The following is a 15,117-nucleotide window of genomic DNA, read 5'->3' on the forward strand; positions in this document are numbered from 1 at the left end:
TGAAAAGGTGTGCCATGCCATTAATAATTGAAAAATATTAAGACCTCCGTTTCCTAAAAGATGAACCCCTTTCTCCTGGAGCTTTATCCAAACCACTTGTTGATCATGACCCGATTGAACTTTACCGATTCACCCAAGCTGCAAACCAACCGATTATATTTGATAGCACGGTAGATGTCTCGTGTGCCGTCGCCGCAAATCGTTTGCGCTGCTAGCAACGCGCTGTTTGGGCTGCGACCGTTGTGATGTTGGATCGACATCGCGCTCAAAAGAACTTTCCAGTTAGTACGAGTTTAGCCACCGCCGATGAACCAGGTGCCTCCGTCGCGTGTTAGTCGCCACAGTCCCTAGCAAGAGTGATTCCGCGTGAGTGGGTGTGATAGGTGGATGAGAAGGTGTCTCGTGCTAAAATCCCGTGCCAAACTGAAAGTGGGTGGCAGGTGAGGGTGAATTCCACAACATATCGCAAACGAAAGAGGAGATTGGAGTGTGTGTGAGTCGGAATACCTCAATCTCAGTGCTTCTCAAACTTCTTGCGTGTGCTTTTGGGGAGCCCTTCTGAGGATTCACAATCAATTGACTTACAAGAGGGATTTAAATCTCATCAACGGACTACGTCACGTGCGGTAAGCAAAGCTTTCTTTCCCACATTTTCCCCTGCAATCTTTTGGGAATTTTTCTTTGGGGGGAGGTTGAACCTCTGTGAGATGGTAAAACACCTTTCCCCAGGGAGAAGGATGACTCCGTGTGTGCCTTGCATGACACAATGTTGGGGAGCATGGGGCAGAGAAAAAAGAAGAAGAAATAAAAAACATACACAAAGCCGCACCTGTTCTGTAAATAAATTTGTCGTGTAATTCCTCTTGTGGATGAGCTCTCAGTAAGAAGAGGCATTTGTTGAGGGCGGATGGGTGGTTAAATTGAGAATTTTCCGCTGTGGGATAAGACACGTTTGGGAGAGAGGTAGCAAAAGCAGAAGAAAAAAAGAAGAATATGTTGTGCAAACATCATCATAGAATTCTCGTCGCACCTTCTCGCTATATCGAAGTCTCGCCGGGATCCCAAGAACGTTCTCAGCAGAGAGGTGCTTCGGTCCGTTGCAAGAAAGTTGTGGGGCCTCCGATGTTGGTGTGTTGTTGGAAGGGGCGCGCGCGAAGAAAAGAAGCTCATATTTATTGTGTATGAAATGCGAGACCCAAACTCGTTTTCATCCAACAAATACTTGTTGATTTTTGCCTTCTTTCGCACACTTTTGCGTTTATGTGGCCGCCCAAGCACCGCGGAATATTGCCAGTTTTCGAACACGCAATCCTTCCTTCAGCATATCTATGCTCATGCAAACAGAACTGAGATTTTTCAAAAGAATCAAGCTTTTTTTAAATAAAGGATTTGGAATCATGCAAAAGTTTTAGATAGAGGACCAGTAAGAGTATTCTATAACAGTATGACAATGTCATATGACAAATTTTCATGGTAAATTTTTGAGTAGGACAACATTAAAGTCCAGTGAGCATCTAATGGCTATTGTAGGCAGCTCTGTAACTGGCATGAGTCGGATTTTTAATTATGTCTTCCGAATTTACCACATAAAAAAATAAAATTGTCATATGACATTGTCATATCGTTACAGAATTCACCTCCAGTAAGGGTATTCTGTAACGGTATGACAATGTCATATAACAAATTTAAAAATTTCAGAATCAGAATCATATCATTGTGAGAAAACCGACGTAGACAATAGAATATATGGGTACCGGAGTTCGTCGGGGGAATTTGGAGTTACTCTAGGAAAACATCGACTCTTTTCAGAGCTTTCGGCTCGGTGATGAAGGCTTGGAGACCGAGCCGAAAGCTCTGAAAAGAGTCGATGTTTTCCTAAAATAACTCCAAATTCCCCCGACGAACTAGGACTTGGCGTAGTTCACAATTGCTGTGCCATTAAGCTACAATGGTTCAACCAACAATGGACTATATTCCTGAATGAAGGCACAAGTATTTTGGGCCTTCTGGATCCCGTTTCAACGCTGAAGTATCAGACTACCCACTCCGGTACCCATATATTCCAGAATCATATCAGTTACTATAAAAACCTCAAAAAGCTCCTTGCGATTTCCATTAAATGCTCGCTGGGTTTTAATGTGGTCCTGAGTATGAATTGTGAGATGTGTGAGTTTTTCACGTGAGAAACTCACGGTTTTTTATATCGTTTCCTGTAAGCGTTTGGTGAAGATTTCACAGAAAGTGTCACATGAAACACTTACAGCATCTAAGAATTCACATGAAAGCTTTTACGAAAGCTTGACAAAATGCTTACCAAATGTGATCTAAGAGCCGTGAATTTCTCACGTGAAAAACTCACCATCTCAGAATTCATACACTGGTCTCAAATTTTATTACGAAAATATGTCATATGACATTGTTATGGTGTTACAGAATACCTCTTCAGGTAGGAGAATTCTGTAACGAAGTGACAATGTCATATGACAAATTCTCGTGGTTATATTCGCAAGCAAGACGTTATTGAAGCCCAATGAGCATCGAATGACTATTGAAAGAAGCTCTATGAACCTCTTAGTAACTGATATGAATCTGGTTTTCGATTAATTTATTTCAAATTTAACAAAAAAAATTTTGAATTTGTCATATGGCATTGCCGCCATACTGATACAGAATTCCCCTACAGGTAAAGAAATTCTGTAAGAGTATGACAATGTCATATGACAAATTCAAAAATGTTTATGTGGTAAATTCTGAATAAATTAATCGAAAATCAAATTAATATCAGTTACTGAGAGCTTCACAGAGTTCCTTGTAAAGGCTATTTGATGCTCACTGGGCTTTAATGCTATTCTGCGCCCGAATTTACCACTAGAATTTGTTACATGACATTGTCATATCGTTACAAAATTCCCCTACAGGAGGTGTATTCTGCAACAACATGACAAAGCCATATGACAAATTTTCGTAGCAAATTCAGGAGCAGAACAACAGTAAAGTCCAAAGACTATCGAATCGAGCTTTACGAAGCTTTTAGTAATTGATTTGAATCTCATTTCCAAATAATAAATAATAAAGACATAATAATATTGCATAATATATATATATATATCATAATATTGCAGAATTCCCTATCTGACTAATCATTTAAAAATATTTAATAATTTACGCAAGAAGAAATATGAGTAAAGAACTATTTTTTTCAAACTTATTGCACTTGAGTAATCCACGTTTATTAATTGACTTTATATATTTCTTTTATTTAATTTTCTTTTATAATTGCAAAATTGCATAAAATTACTCTCTCAAAGTATATTTAGATTCAATAAAATTCTTCATTAGAAAACTAATTACTACATAAGTTTTAAAAATAGGTAAAAGAGATAGAAAAGCGTCCAACATCTCGACATAGTTTTTAGATACATTATTAGCATTCTTTTTAGGTCAGAAATCTAAACATTCTTAAATAGAAAATGATTTTCAAAAAAGAATTTCAAGACCTTTCCAAAATATCAAATTTAATGAAATCGGTTGAAAAGTGAGCCCTCCTGAGTGGTTTAAATTTGGCTTTTAACAATTCAAAATGGCGAACTTTTTTATCATAGGTACGCATGGGTAAAATTTCCACCTGAGCTACCACAAAAACATATCCAAAAATCGTTTTAAAATAAGCTTGGACAAATTTTGAGAAACAAACAATAAATATGGTTTTAGCGGTGATAAAAGGGTGTGGAAGAAATGGAAAAACGTCTAGATCTAGATAATTTAATATTAGGGGTCATCGAAGACTGGAAATAGATATCTCTTACCGTTTAAGCTCCAAAATGGAAACAATTTGAAAAAAACGGATTTTATATACTGCTCGCCTTTTGAGTTCGAGCAGTAAGAATTAAAGCAAAATATGGGAAAGCTGTTGGAATAAAATTAGTTTCAAAAATTTTTTTTTGCTGATTTTTTATTAAATAGAATGAAATAAAATAAATATTTATATTTGTCTTATCGGGAAAATATAAAACTTTCAATTTAAACAATTGGACCAGTAAAATACCTATAAAAAGAGACTAATAAACTTTTTGGAATAACCATTTTACAATTTAATAAGATATTTATGGGTAAATCAATTTGTTTTACAAATTTTGTATTTTTACTGATCAGACTGAGCAAAACAAATTATATTACCAAATTTATTTACAAACCTTTATTACGATTTTTATTTCTTGTAGTAACTGTTTTTTTTTTAAACTGGATACTGGTTAAAACCAGCTTTAGCTGCTCTTTTGTTAAAGATATTTTAATATTTATTTATTTGTTTATTTTTTAATTTAAATAAAGAAAATTTATCTCACAAGTTTCACTTTAAGCCTGACGTTTTAATTTTTCGAAAAGCAATGAAAAACCTATGACCTTTAATTATCATTTGGAAAATCTGAACCTTATGCAAACGAAAAAGAATGGAATACACCGTATTTTCTCAATTTTTTTTAACATAGTAAATTTTTATTTTTAACTGCTCTTAACTGCTCTAATTTCTTTTCAATCCAATTTTTTTTGGAAAAATTTCTCTTATAATTGGGTTATCAAAAACAAATAGCCTAATAGATTCTGGAAAGGTATTTAGGATTTAGAAACCTTCGGGAACTTGGCTAATCCGTCTTGTCTGAAGACCGCTTTATACGGATTTCAGATCTAAAGCTTAGCACGATTTTTTGTTTGGAGAAATTTAACTTAAGATTCGATTGATAAATGACTTATTAAGTTTTAAAAAGTATTAAAATTTCTCGCTATTTAAGATTTTGCTAAATTCGGGAACTTGGCCAAACTCCTAGTCTGAAGACCGCTTAAGACAAAAGGCAATAGCAGACTGCTTTGAAGAAAACCACGAAGTGTAATGCTCAACGCACAATCACTTTTGTTTTGTAAATACGTTTTTGACATTTCAGTGAGAGTGAATGAAATCTAGATCTAGTCATCTTGCTCTCTCTCATAGAAAATTTTGTAAACATGTTTACAAACAAAAGTTATTGTGCGTTGAGCATAAGACCCTTATTATTGATAAAACTAAATAAACATGACGCATACCAATTGATAAATAAATAACAAATCATTTGTAATTTATGTATAAAAATTTAAAACAAAGAAAAAAAGTTCATCTGGTTTTGTGCAATGGAATTTAAAACAAAACATCGATTAAATATGAAAAATATCTCTCAATTTATTTACCTTCAAGAAGGTGTGGTTCATTCAATTGCTGAGAAACGTATCAATGCTTTGTTTTTCTTTTCGCCAAAACGGCATAGATTTCCGTTTCATTATATGCGTAGCAATATTTGTGAATAATTATTTGAAAATGATTTTTGAAAGTTACAACATTTAAATACCATCGAAAATATTTTCATTTAATTTATTAGCACCTGACTGACAACAAAGTTTCGTCGAATTTTTGTCTCACTCAATAATTACACTGTGACGCATTAGCAGAATTTGTGAGCATTTAACTTTAATCTAATTCTTTAATTATTGTTGGCATGGTTGAAGTAGTCTATCACGTGGAAGCAACTTGATGTTCAATTAATATTTTATGGGTGTAAACAATTTTATTTTGAAAATTGAGCCTAATATTTTAAAAATATTTAATGGATTTTAATGGAAGATATTTCCTACCTGCCTAAATTGCTCGATTGCCTGCCCTTTGAATGCCCGGGATGATCTCTTGGCCACTTTCACTGGGTCTTGGGAGTGGCCGAGTGACTGCATCTGACCCCAGACATGGCGCCCCGTGTTCCCTCCGCGGAATCGCGGCATTTTCGCACACATCGAAGAGTTAGACACCGCGACTGTGACGACTTAGCCCCATATTTTGCCCAGATACTCCACACCCCGGTGTGTTGGGGTCTGACACGAAGGTTGACTGAATCACTGAGTCTTCCATCGCAGAATTAAATGGCTGTTGCACCATCAACACATTTTTGCAGAAAATTGCACGCAGCACCGGAGAGAACAGCTTCTTTAATGGAACATCCATCAGCATTTATTATTAATTAATGCTGTACCAGCTCCATATTAATGACGTACACTAATTTATGTAAATGCTTATAGGAGGGAAGGGATCGAAGGGGATTTGCTCATTTAAAATTCACTTTAGTTTCCCATTCAACGAGCAACCTGTTGAGCGGAATCTATTGGAACCTGATGCTCGAACCCTCGAGGATTCAGGTGTTTTAAGTGGGAAAATTGCAGGACGTTAGAGAAATATTTCAAAAGTCGCGTGAAATTTATCAAAATAAAAACTCCTCTATACTTAGATTCAGGGGCATGACGTTTCCTATGTTTCCCATATGTTTCTAGCGTGCCGAAAAAACTTTTGAGTTCATTAGCTGTTTTCTGTCATTGTAGAATGAATTATCAAAAAATACAAATACGAAATAAAAGCCAATTTAATATAGAATAAGCAACCGAAGACCCCAAATTGACAACCTACGTAATTTTGGAGATATCTTGTGAAATGTGTAAGAAAACAGGGAAAAAATTACACTAAAACTGGTCGCATTTTTCAGAGCTAATGTCACCCCCCTGCTTAGATTACTCCTAGGAACATTCAATGAAGATATTTATTACACGAGATATTCATCAGAAAATTACGGCTATCATTGAGGATGAAGGTGCAATTGCAATGCTTTTTTTGCTCTAATCAATAGCATCTGTTCGGTTGCAAATTCATCTCTATCACATGCAAAAGATCTCACTCTTAAGCTTTCACATGCTTCCCTCTAACCTTTCAAGTATTTTTATTCAGAAATATTGATATTCACAATCTGTATATCATACCATTGAATGTGCTCTTTAAATCATTTTAAAAGTTATGACATTGTTCTTTATAAATATTGACAAAGCTTGCAGAAAGTCCACCACTGGCATTCATATTTAAAGCATTTATATTGTCGGTAGCAATGAATAAACTTCTATAAAATATGTTTTACACCTCGCTTCACTTTCAAATGTTGTGCAATAACAAAAACATTTTACTCATACTTAGAAGAGGAAGGTAGAAGTACGTTTCACGTAAAACCCCAAATTAAACAAGAAAATACAAATGTGAAATTAAATTAAGTCCTATGTGAATAATTGTTCTCGTACTATACGTTTTTGAAAGTTATTAGATTAGGAACAGAATCACATAAAAGATAAGAAACAATTAATACCGTAAATGCGGGTAACTGCCCTCTGGGAAGAATTTACCACACTGCTGTTCGTAAGCTTTTCTTTAATTCTAACGCTTGATGGTCCATATCGATCGGACATAGTTTATAGGATCCGTGAAGACCATCATTCTCTACGTTCCGTAATAACCTTCCCGATTTCAGAGCTTTCTCCGATTGAGGTTTATAGGGTGGCGGCATTACTTGTAACCTGTCTTTACTTATGGCCTCATTGCAATTTTTGTCAGAAAATGATTCCGAAAACGAAAAAATGTGATGTGCTATAACACATCAAATAATTTTAATTTTAATGTTTTCCGCAATCATTTTGTGACAAAAAGTGAAGTTTTTGCGAGGAAGCCAAAAGTAAAGACAGGCCACAAGTAATACCACCACCCTGCCAAGTCAAAGGTATATCAGAGAAAATTTACCTAAAACCCGTTGGAAGTTCGAAAATTTAAACCAACGAGTTGCAAAAAATGAAAAAAAGTATGTCAAAAGGGTATTTATTTTATTGAAATTGAAATCGAAATTTTCTGTCATACTGATATTCCACAAAACTACATAAAGATAATCTTTTTCAGCAAGCTTAGCACTGATGTTTACATTTTTAATGATTGAAATGTAAAGAATACCTAAAAATCGAAATAGAAGAACGGATAGCGCTTAAGCATCGAATGTGAACTTTCACATATTCGAAAGGTTATTACTGAACAGAGCTATTAAGTAAGAATTAAAGAAAAGCTTACGAAAAGCTTACGAGCTTACAGATGGTACAGTCACCCACATCTACGGTCTCTACAGTACATCGATCGAGACTCCTAATGACGTAATAACTGTAAGACACAATCAGATAAACAATTAATAAAAAGCAAATTTTATTAGCTGAGACATATACCTAAGAGCTTAAAAATTCAAGACACAATTAAAAACAATGGCTAAACTACCCAGTAAGATGTTCTAGTTGGTGTTAGATGGAATCCTCTCGTTCAGAACCATTCCAATTTGAGAGCTCTCTCCGGTTGAAGTTTTCCTGTACCGATTCGGAGGTATGTATATTAGAGAGAATTTAGGTCAGAATCCGTTGCAAGTTCGAACGTTTAAACAAACCGATATTTTTTTTTAATGAAATTGCAATTTAAACGTTCACTTTTTGCAGCAAACGTTTACACACAGTGACGATAAGTATCAAGAATATCTAAATTCGAATTGCCAGAACAATCAGCGCTAAAGCGGCGAGTACGTGAACTTGCACTTTAGGCTTCCGGTAGATTTTCGAATAGGTTTGGCTTGGCTTTGGAGTGCCTTTGTCTCTTCGAAAGGTTGTTACTGAACGTAGCCATTATTGGCTTCAGACTTCTTCTTATTGTAAGCTGAGACACACACCAGGAAATAAATAAAATGTATTTCGTGAACGATTTTATTCTTTTTCGTGATACTAAAAGCCAAGTGATGGATAATAGATTGGAGGTAGTGTACAGATTTCGAGAACTATTCATATAAATTTTGGAAGTGCCAAAGAAATTCCAGAAGGAAGTGTTGAAAGTTGTTTTCATGTTTGTCTCATAATGCCTTCCCCTTGCCAAAAGTTGTTTTTGAGTAATTATTGATCATGAAAATTATAAAGTTTATCACTTTTAAAATGATAAATAGAAAAACAGTTTGGGGAAGTGCTATAAATTGCATTCAGTCTACCGTTTTTGGTTACAACTTGTTGGTATGTGTCTTGGCTTAACGTTTTCTAGTTTTTACTATATTACGGATACGAATATCTTTTATTTCATGAAATATAATTTAATAAAGTCTCTTCTTTGCGGAAAATAGAACTCGTATAATACTTACGAAGCCTTGAATTTGCCCTGACAGTATTTTTGCCATCGAAAATCATTGACAAATTGTCTCTCACCTTCAAGAAATATAACAATTACTATTAAAAATGACTGATCTTTTCGGGAGTTTCCACGTGCTTTCCAAACTTTCAGAATATACAAGAAAAAGATGAAAATATTAAAAGTATTATCCGGGTCGAAGGACCAAAAATATCATTCTTAAGCGTTCTTGCTTGCTTCAGGTTACAGTTAACTCTTATTTTTATGTTTCTAATCTTTAATTATCATTTATTATTATCACAACCTGTTCTGTAGGTTCCATTCTCACTAAAACACTCAATTTTAGTTTCTAAAAATCTATATTTAATATTAATTTCTCGTATCAAAATACACACGTCTTTATTCTTTATTCATTGGCTGCCGTCAATCTTCTTCTTCTTCTGCTGTAACTTCCCATTTTGGACACGCACCAATTGATCGACATATCCCAACTGACCTCACTCCAGTTCCCACAATTACATTATTATTTTATTTTTTATTAATTACTATAAATGGGGTTTACCTCGCAAGTAGAAAGTTTAAGTTCGATTTCTACATAGTTTTTCTTAATTTTTTTTGTATTGTCGTTGCACAGAGAACAGATCCTCTTTATTAATAAAAATAAAGACATATAAATTATGTCAGAATGTATAATTAATCATTAGTTCTCAAGTGCTTCTGTATTATCGACTTCTCTTTCTGTTGGTTCCTGTCTCGACTGTTTTCACCAATCCTCGCTGTGTTCAAGAACCACGAAACAGTCGTGACAGGAACCAATACAAAGAAAAGTAGATAATGCAGAAGCATTTGAGAACAGTAACGTACAAAAAAGACATATTAATTTTTCATTGGGATAGCACCATTATTATTTCGGATTCGCGTTCTTGTACTTTATTCAAATTAATAATAATATTAACTTGTAACTTGATATAAACTATCATTTTCAATTGTGAGTATAAATAAATTTCATTTATTGCTCTTTTATCAGTCGCCACATTGTCTCGAAATTTTACCGAGGGGATTGTCCTTAATCTCTCCACCCAGAGACTACTCTAAATTACCACTAATGCACATTTAATGCTGTGCTTGACTTTTCCTGCCACTCACTAAAATGTTAATTAATTGCATGAAATACATTCTCCCAGAGGGTGATTCTGGAAGCCGTAAGGGTAGAGCCCAGTGTGGGTTAGTGGGTGAGGATTTGACCCATATTAAAAGACTATTTTCACATAAGAACTTAATGGTGAAGAATTTTTCTCATAAATTCCACGATGTTGGGACGCCAGCTGAAGTGATTATGTCCAATGTAAATGTCACTCTTAACATCACATTCCATTCCATGCTATTTAATACAAAACTTGGCCATCATCATTAGTAGGGGAAACGAAAACGTGCCACTCGGTAATTGTTGATGAAAAACTTTTCCTGGTTCGTTATTTTGTGTCAAACATTTCAAATGGTTTTTTTTCGCAGACCATTTCACTGTCCTTCACCAAGGAAATTAGTCAATAATTTCTGCTTTATTGATTCCACGGTGTTTAGGAGGAGGGTGGGCTTTGCATGGAAACCAACCTCAGCAATAAATCGATGATGAGTTGTGGAGACGCCTGGTATATCGCGGAAGCCCTAATGTCCTCGATCATTTGTAGCAATTGCTTGCATCATTCTACTGGTCTTATCTGCAAATTTTTCTTCACACTTTAGCACTATAATGGAAGAAAATTCCCCCTTGATGGGATTCCTTGGTGAAAACGACAGATTTGTGATTGTTGCTTGGGAGACATTCAAGGTTTTCTCTTGTGGTTTCATTCATAAACTTCTCCTTCTTCACCAATGGGAAGCCTATACAAAATGTTCGTGATACAATGAATGGCATTCGATTAACTCAATTGTGAATCATCTGGTGTACAGAAATAGATATCCGATTGCACTGGTTATTAGTAGGAAAATCACTGTTAACCCTATTGTCTCAGATTCATCACGGATTGAGATTTCCTTCCAAAAACAATGGCCAGAGGAAGTTCGCAGAGTGCTTGAACTCACAAATTCGATAACTCAGAAAGGTTTCTTTGGTAAATCATCTAATCATAGTGGTTTGAAGTTGAGATTATCCAGATGTGTATTCATAAATTTTCCTCATTGACTACCATGGAATCCCAAAAGTTTTGTGTAAGTTTAAAGGCAATCCCAAGAGTTTTCTGTAGGATTAAATGGTATTACAAAAATTCTCTGTGGGTTTAAATGGAATCTTAAGAGCTCTCTGTTAGTTCAAATGGAATCCCAAGAGCTTTTTGTAGGTTTAAATAGAATTCCAAGAGCTCTATATAGGTTTAAATGGAATCCCAAGAGAACTCTGAAGGTTTAAACGGAATTTCAAGAGTTCTTTGTAGGTTTAAATGGAATCCCAAGAGTTCTTTGTAGGTTTAAATGAAATCCCAAAAGCTTTCTGTATGTCCAAATGCAATTTCAAGAGATTTCTGCAGGTTTAATTGGAATCTCAAGAGATCTCTGTAAGTTTAAATGGAATCCCAAGAGTTCTTTGTAGGTTTAAATGGAATCCCAAGAGAACTCTAAAGGTAAATGGAACTTCAAGAGATCTCTGTAGGTTTAAATGGAATCCCAAGAGAACTCTGAAGGTTTAAATGGAATCTCAAGAGTTCTTTGTAGCTTTAAATGGAATTCCAAGAGAACTTTGAAGGTTTAAATGGAAGTTCAAGAGATCTCTGTAGGCTTAAATGGAATCCCAAGAGAATTCTGAAGGTTTAAATGGAATTTCAAGAGCTCTCTATAGGTTTAAACGGAATCGCAAGAGAACTCTGAAGGTTTAAATGGAATACCAAGAGAACTCTGTAGATTCAAATGGAATCCCAAGATTTCACTGTAAATTTAAATACAGCACGCAATCCCAAAGGTTCCCAGTTCAAATCCGAATAAGTTCTCACTGGGTTTTCATAGAATCCCGCAATTTGTCCATGAGTTCCAAAGATATTCCAATCCCAAGACTATCCTGTAAGTTTCTTACGGTACCTTAAGGAATAGAAACACTTTTTGTGCTAGAGTGGTCTGAGTTTCCTAACAATGACTATCCCTCATGCTAATCTGATTTGATTCTGTTCATAAATTATAGCAACAGTGTCATACCAAAATCAAATAGTTGATTAATGTTCCATTTGTGCACAATTAATTTATAACAGATTGGGATCGATACAGTCACATTGGGATTTCCAAGACCTTTCAAATAAATCCGATTTTGCACAAGTGGACGTAATTTTCACCTGGACTTAGGGATAATTAATTAAAAGCTAAGAAAAATTGTTGGATCCGTTGTCAGAATAAGCCTAAAAGCAGGGTTTCCTTGGGGAGAATGAAGGAAAAACATTTGTAGGGCATTAGGAAGGGAAGTCACTGAAGACTGGAAATTGAATTTTTACTGTTTGGCTCCTAAGAAATAGATAAACATGTGACCTATTTGAGATCCCAAGAGTAAGGTGTTAAGGGATTAGAATATTGCTTCCTTTCTGAGCTGGAGCAATAAAAAAAGGAACTTATTTATCACTTTCTTAGTGTTTTCCAAAAGAAACTTTCACTCCTTGCTCCCAGCAAATGCGAGATGTCTTCTCATGGGGAATGTAAGAGATGATTTGGCCACAGAGCGGAAATTTAGGGCGATGCACCAGAATTTTTAATGAGGCTGCAGCAGAAACCTATGCGACCAAGCGTGAAAATTAATTCGCCTCTGGAGTGAGAAAATAACAAGAATGAAAAGAAATGTTCAAAAATTGCTGATGCATTTTGTGGGTGAAAAGAACAAAAATCTCGTCAGTCAATCATTATGCTAGTTAGAGATTGTAAACGTTGAAAAACCTTCTGGAGATTATAAAAAAATTTAATATTTTTTTTAAAGAAATAGGATAAGTGTGCCAAATTTCGGCATAGTTGCATGCAAGCGACAAAGTCTCAAGTTTGAAATGTAATATTTTTAATAAAAATTGAATATTTTTGTTACTCTTTTACAAGGAGTGTTGCTTGGAACCTTGCAGATAGTTTATCATCTTTATTTTCTCTAAAATCATTCTTAATACATTTTAAAATGAATAAAAATGTAGACATAGCATTGGTGGCCTATTTCGGCCACCTTCATTCTCATAGTTCCTTGCCCTTCCAGAATTCTTTCAATGTCTTTTTCAGATCATCTTGCTCGTCGAAGCGACATTTTTTGTTATTTTTTTGCATTGTACAATCTCAAGAGAATGCAAAAACTAAAAATTCATGGAAATTCGAGGAACAAAAATATGGCCGAAATTGCAAGCTGGCCGGAATTTGGTACACTTACCCAAAGTGCATTCTAGGGAAATGGCTTCAGGCTTCGCACAAAATCTGGCTTGGATTGGAACACTTCATATTTTCGTTCATATTTCTTTAATGAATCTGACCTATCTATATAGTCACACATTTCCCGGAAAAAATCCTGAATTCCTGAAAAGTGTTCAAAGCCAGAGTGTGTACGTAGCCTGAAAGCTTTTACCTATAGGGGAAACTGGGGCACCACCAAACACGGGGTAGCACCAAGTAGTTTTGAAATAAAAATTAGTGTTTGTTGCTCCCCGTGTTTGGCGGTGCCCCAGTTTCCCCTACAATTTTTTTAAGTTTGAATTTTTGTATTTTTTTTTAAACCTCCTGGTACGGTACCTTGAACCTATATAAATCGCACAAACAATAGATTTTATTGCTTTCTCGTTAGAGCTCAAACAATAAAAATCAGTTAGGTGAATAATGTGTGGATAGAATATTTTAAAATTTTAATTGCAGCCGACTTTGAGCAATTTAATCTCCACTAATTTTTCTCTTAATTGCTTTAATTGAGACTTTCCTATCGCCTTCACTCGATTCACAGCCCCTTTCTACCAAAAATGCAAATTTCTCCAAGTACTCGTCTGCATCTTAAATCTAAAGTTGACTTGAATTTGATCAGGGAAAGAATTGAAGGATTCGGTAATGAGAGAAGTTTGTTAATTGATTTACCAAAAGCAAATTAATTTGCCATGGTACCAAGGTGTTCAATTGAAAAATGTAAGACAAGAACCTCAAGTGAACCTTCTGGTTTTTTTTCCGCACCAATTTGAGACTCTTCAAGAGTTCTTTTAGTTTCCATCGCCTTGTTTCACGGTAGAGTGACTTAGATAAATTACAGCAGCGGATTTAGCACTTTATGTGCAAAAAAAAACACCAAACTGGATATTGAAGATCATGGGGAAAAACATTTATGAAAGTTCTTCTATGGGAGGGAAAAGGAATAATGATAGAAAGTTCTCAAAATACAGGAAATTAAAAAAAAAAGAGAGAAAGGAATGCTCAAGTATCAGTCAATTTCTTAAACTCTAAACCTATTTCGATTTTCACACGAAGTTGAAGAACAAGTAAATTAAAATTGGAAATAGCCATCAAAGTCAAAAGTATCGAACTTGAATTACGAGCCACCGCGAGCTATTGTCTGCAAAATTTTTATTAATTCTCTTTGTTTATGGTAGAAAACATTATACCATGAATATTTCTCAATATCACAAAGAGAAATCTAAACGACAAAACGGAAAAATGCTCATCACTTTGGCTAATTGGTAACTTATGCAATATCATTTGCTAACCTTTTCGTTATAAAAATCTTCAATTAAGAATTTTCCGTCTCAGGAAAGTGATCTCTCAGATACGCTTGATATTTTTTTAATAAATTCTCGTGAGAATATTTTATTGCAATTGATGTTAAATATCACTAAGAAAGCACGCGACTCTTATAACCTGCTTCATCATTGTAAAAGGCGGTGGCAAAGCGTCCTAGGCTTTGCAAAGTGCTCGAACTCGTGACTTAGATGCTATACCTCAAAAGTACCTTCGCATCTACCGTTTACCTGTTGTTAACCGATTTAAACCGATTCAAAAATCATTCAAGAGATCCCCCAAAATAATGTTATGAGTAATAATATTGATTTTCGGGCGAAAATTACTTATCGATTTATAACCGGTTCATTACTGGTTCAAAACCGATTAGAACCTTAAGTCCA

The 15,117-nt window shown here is 35.0% G+C and overlaps 1 protein-coding gene across 1 annotated transcript in view; it reads left to right on the forward strand.

Moving 5' to 3' along the window:
- The first annotated feature begins 221 nt into the window (after nt 1-221).
- LOC129799258 (uncharacterized) overlaps nt 222-15,117 on the forward strand; it is a 55,229-nt gene continuing 40,333 nt past the window's right edge. The window contains exon 1 of the mRNA XM_055842983.1: nt 222-626. The gene's annotated coding sequence lies outside the window, so the exon portion shown is untranslated. The remainder of the gene's footprint in view (nt 627-15,117) is intronic.

Source organism: Phlebotomus papatasi, chromosome 1, assembly GCF_024763615.1.
Source record: "Phlebotomus papatasi isolate M1 chromosome 1, Ppap_2.1, whole genome shotgun sequence".
NCBI lineage: Eukaryota > Metazoa > Arthropoda > Insecta > Diptera > Psychodidae > Phlebotomus > Phlebotomus papatasi.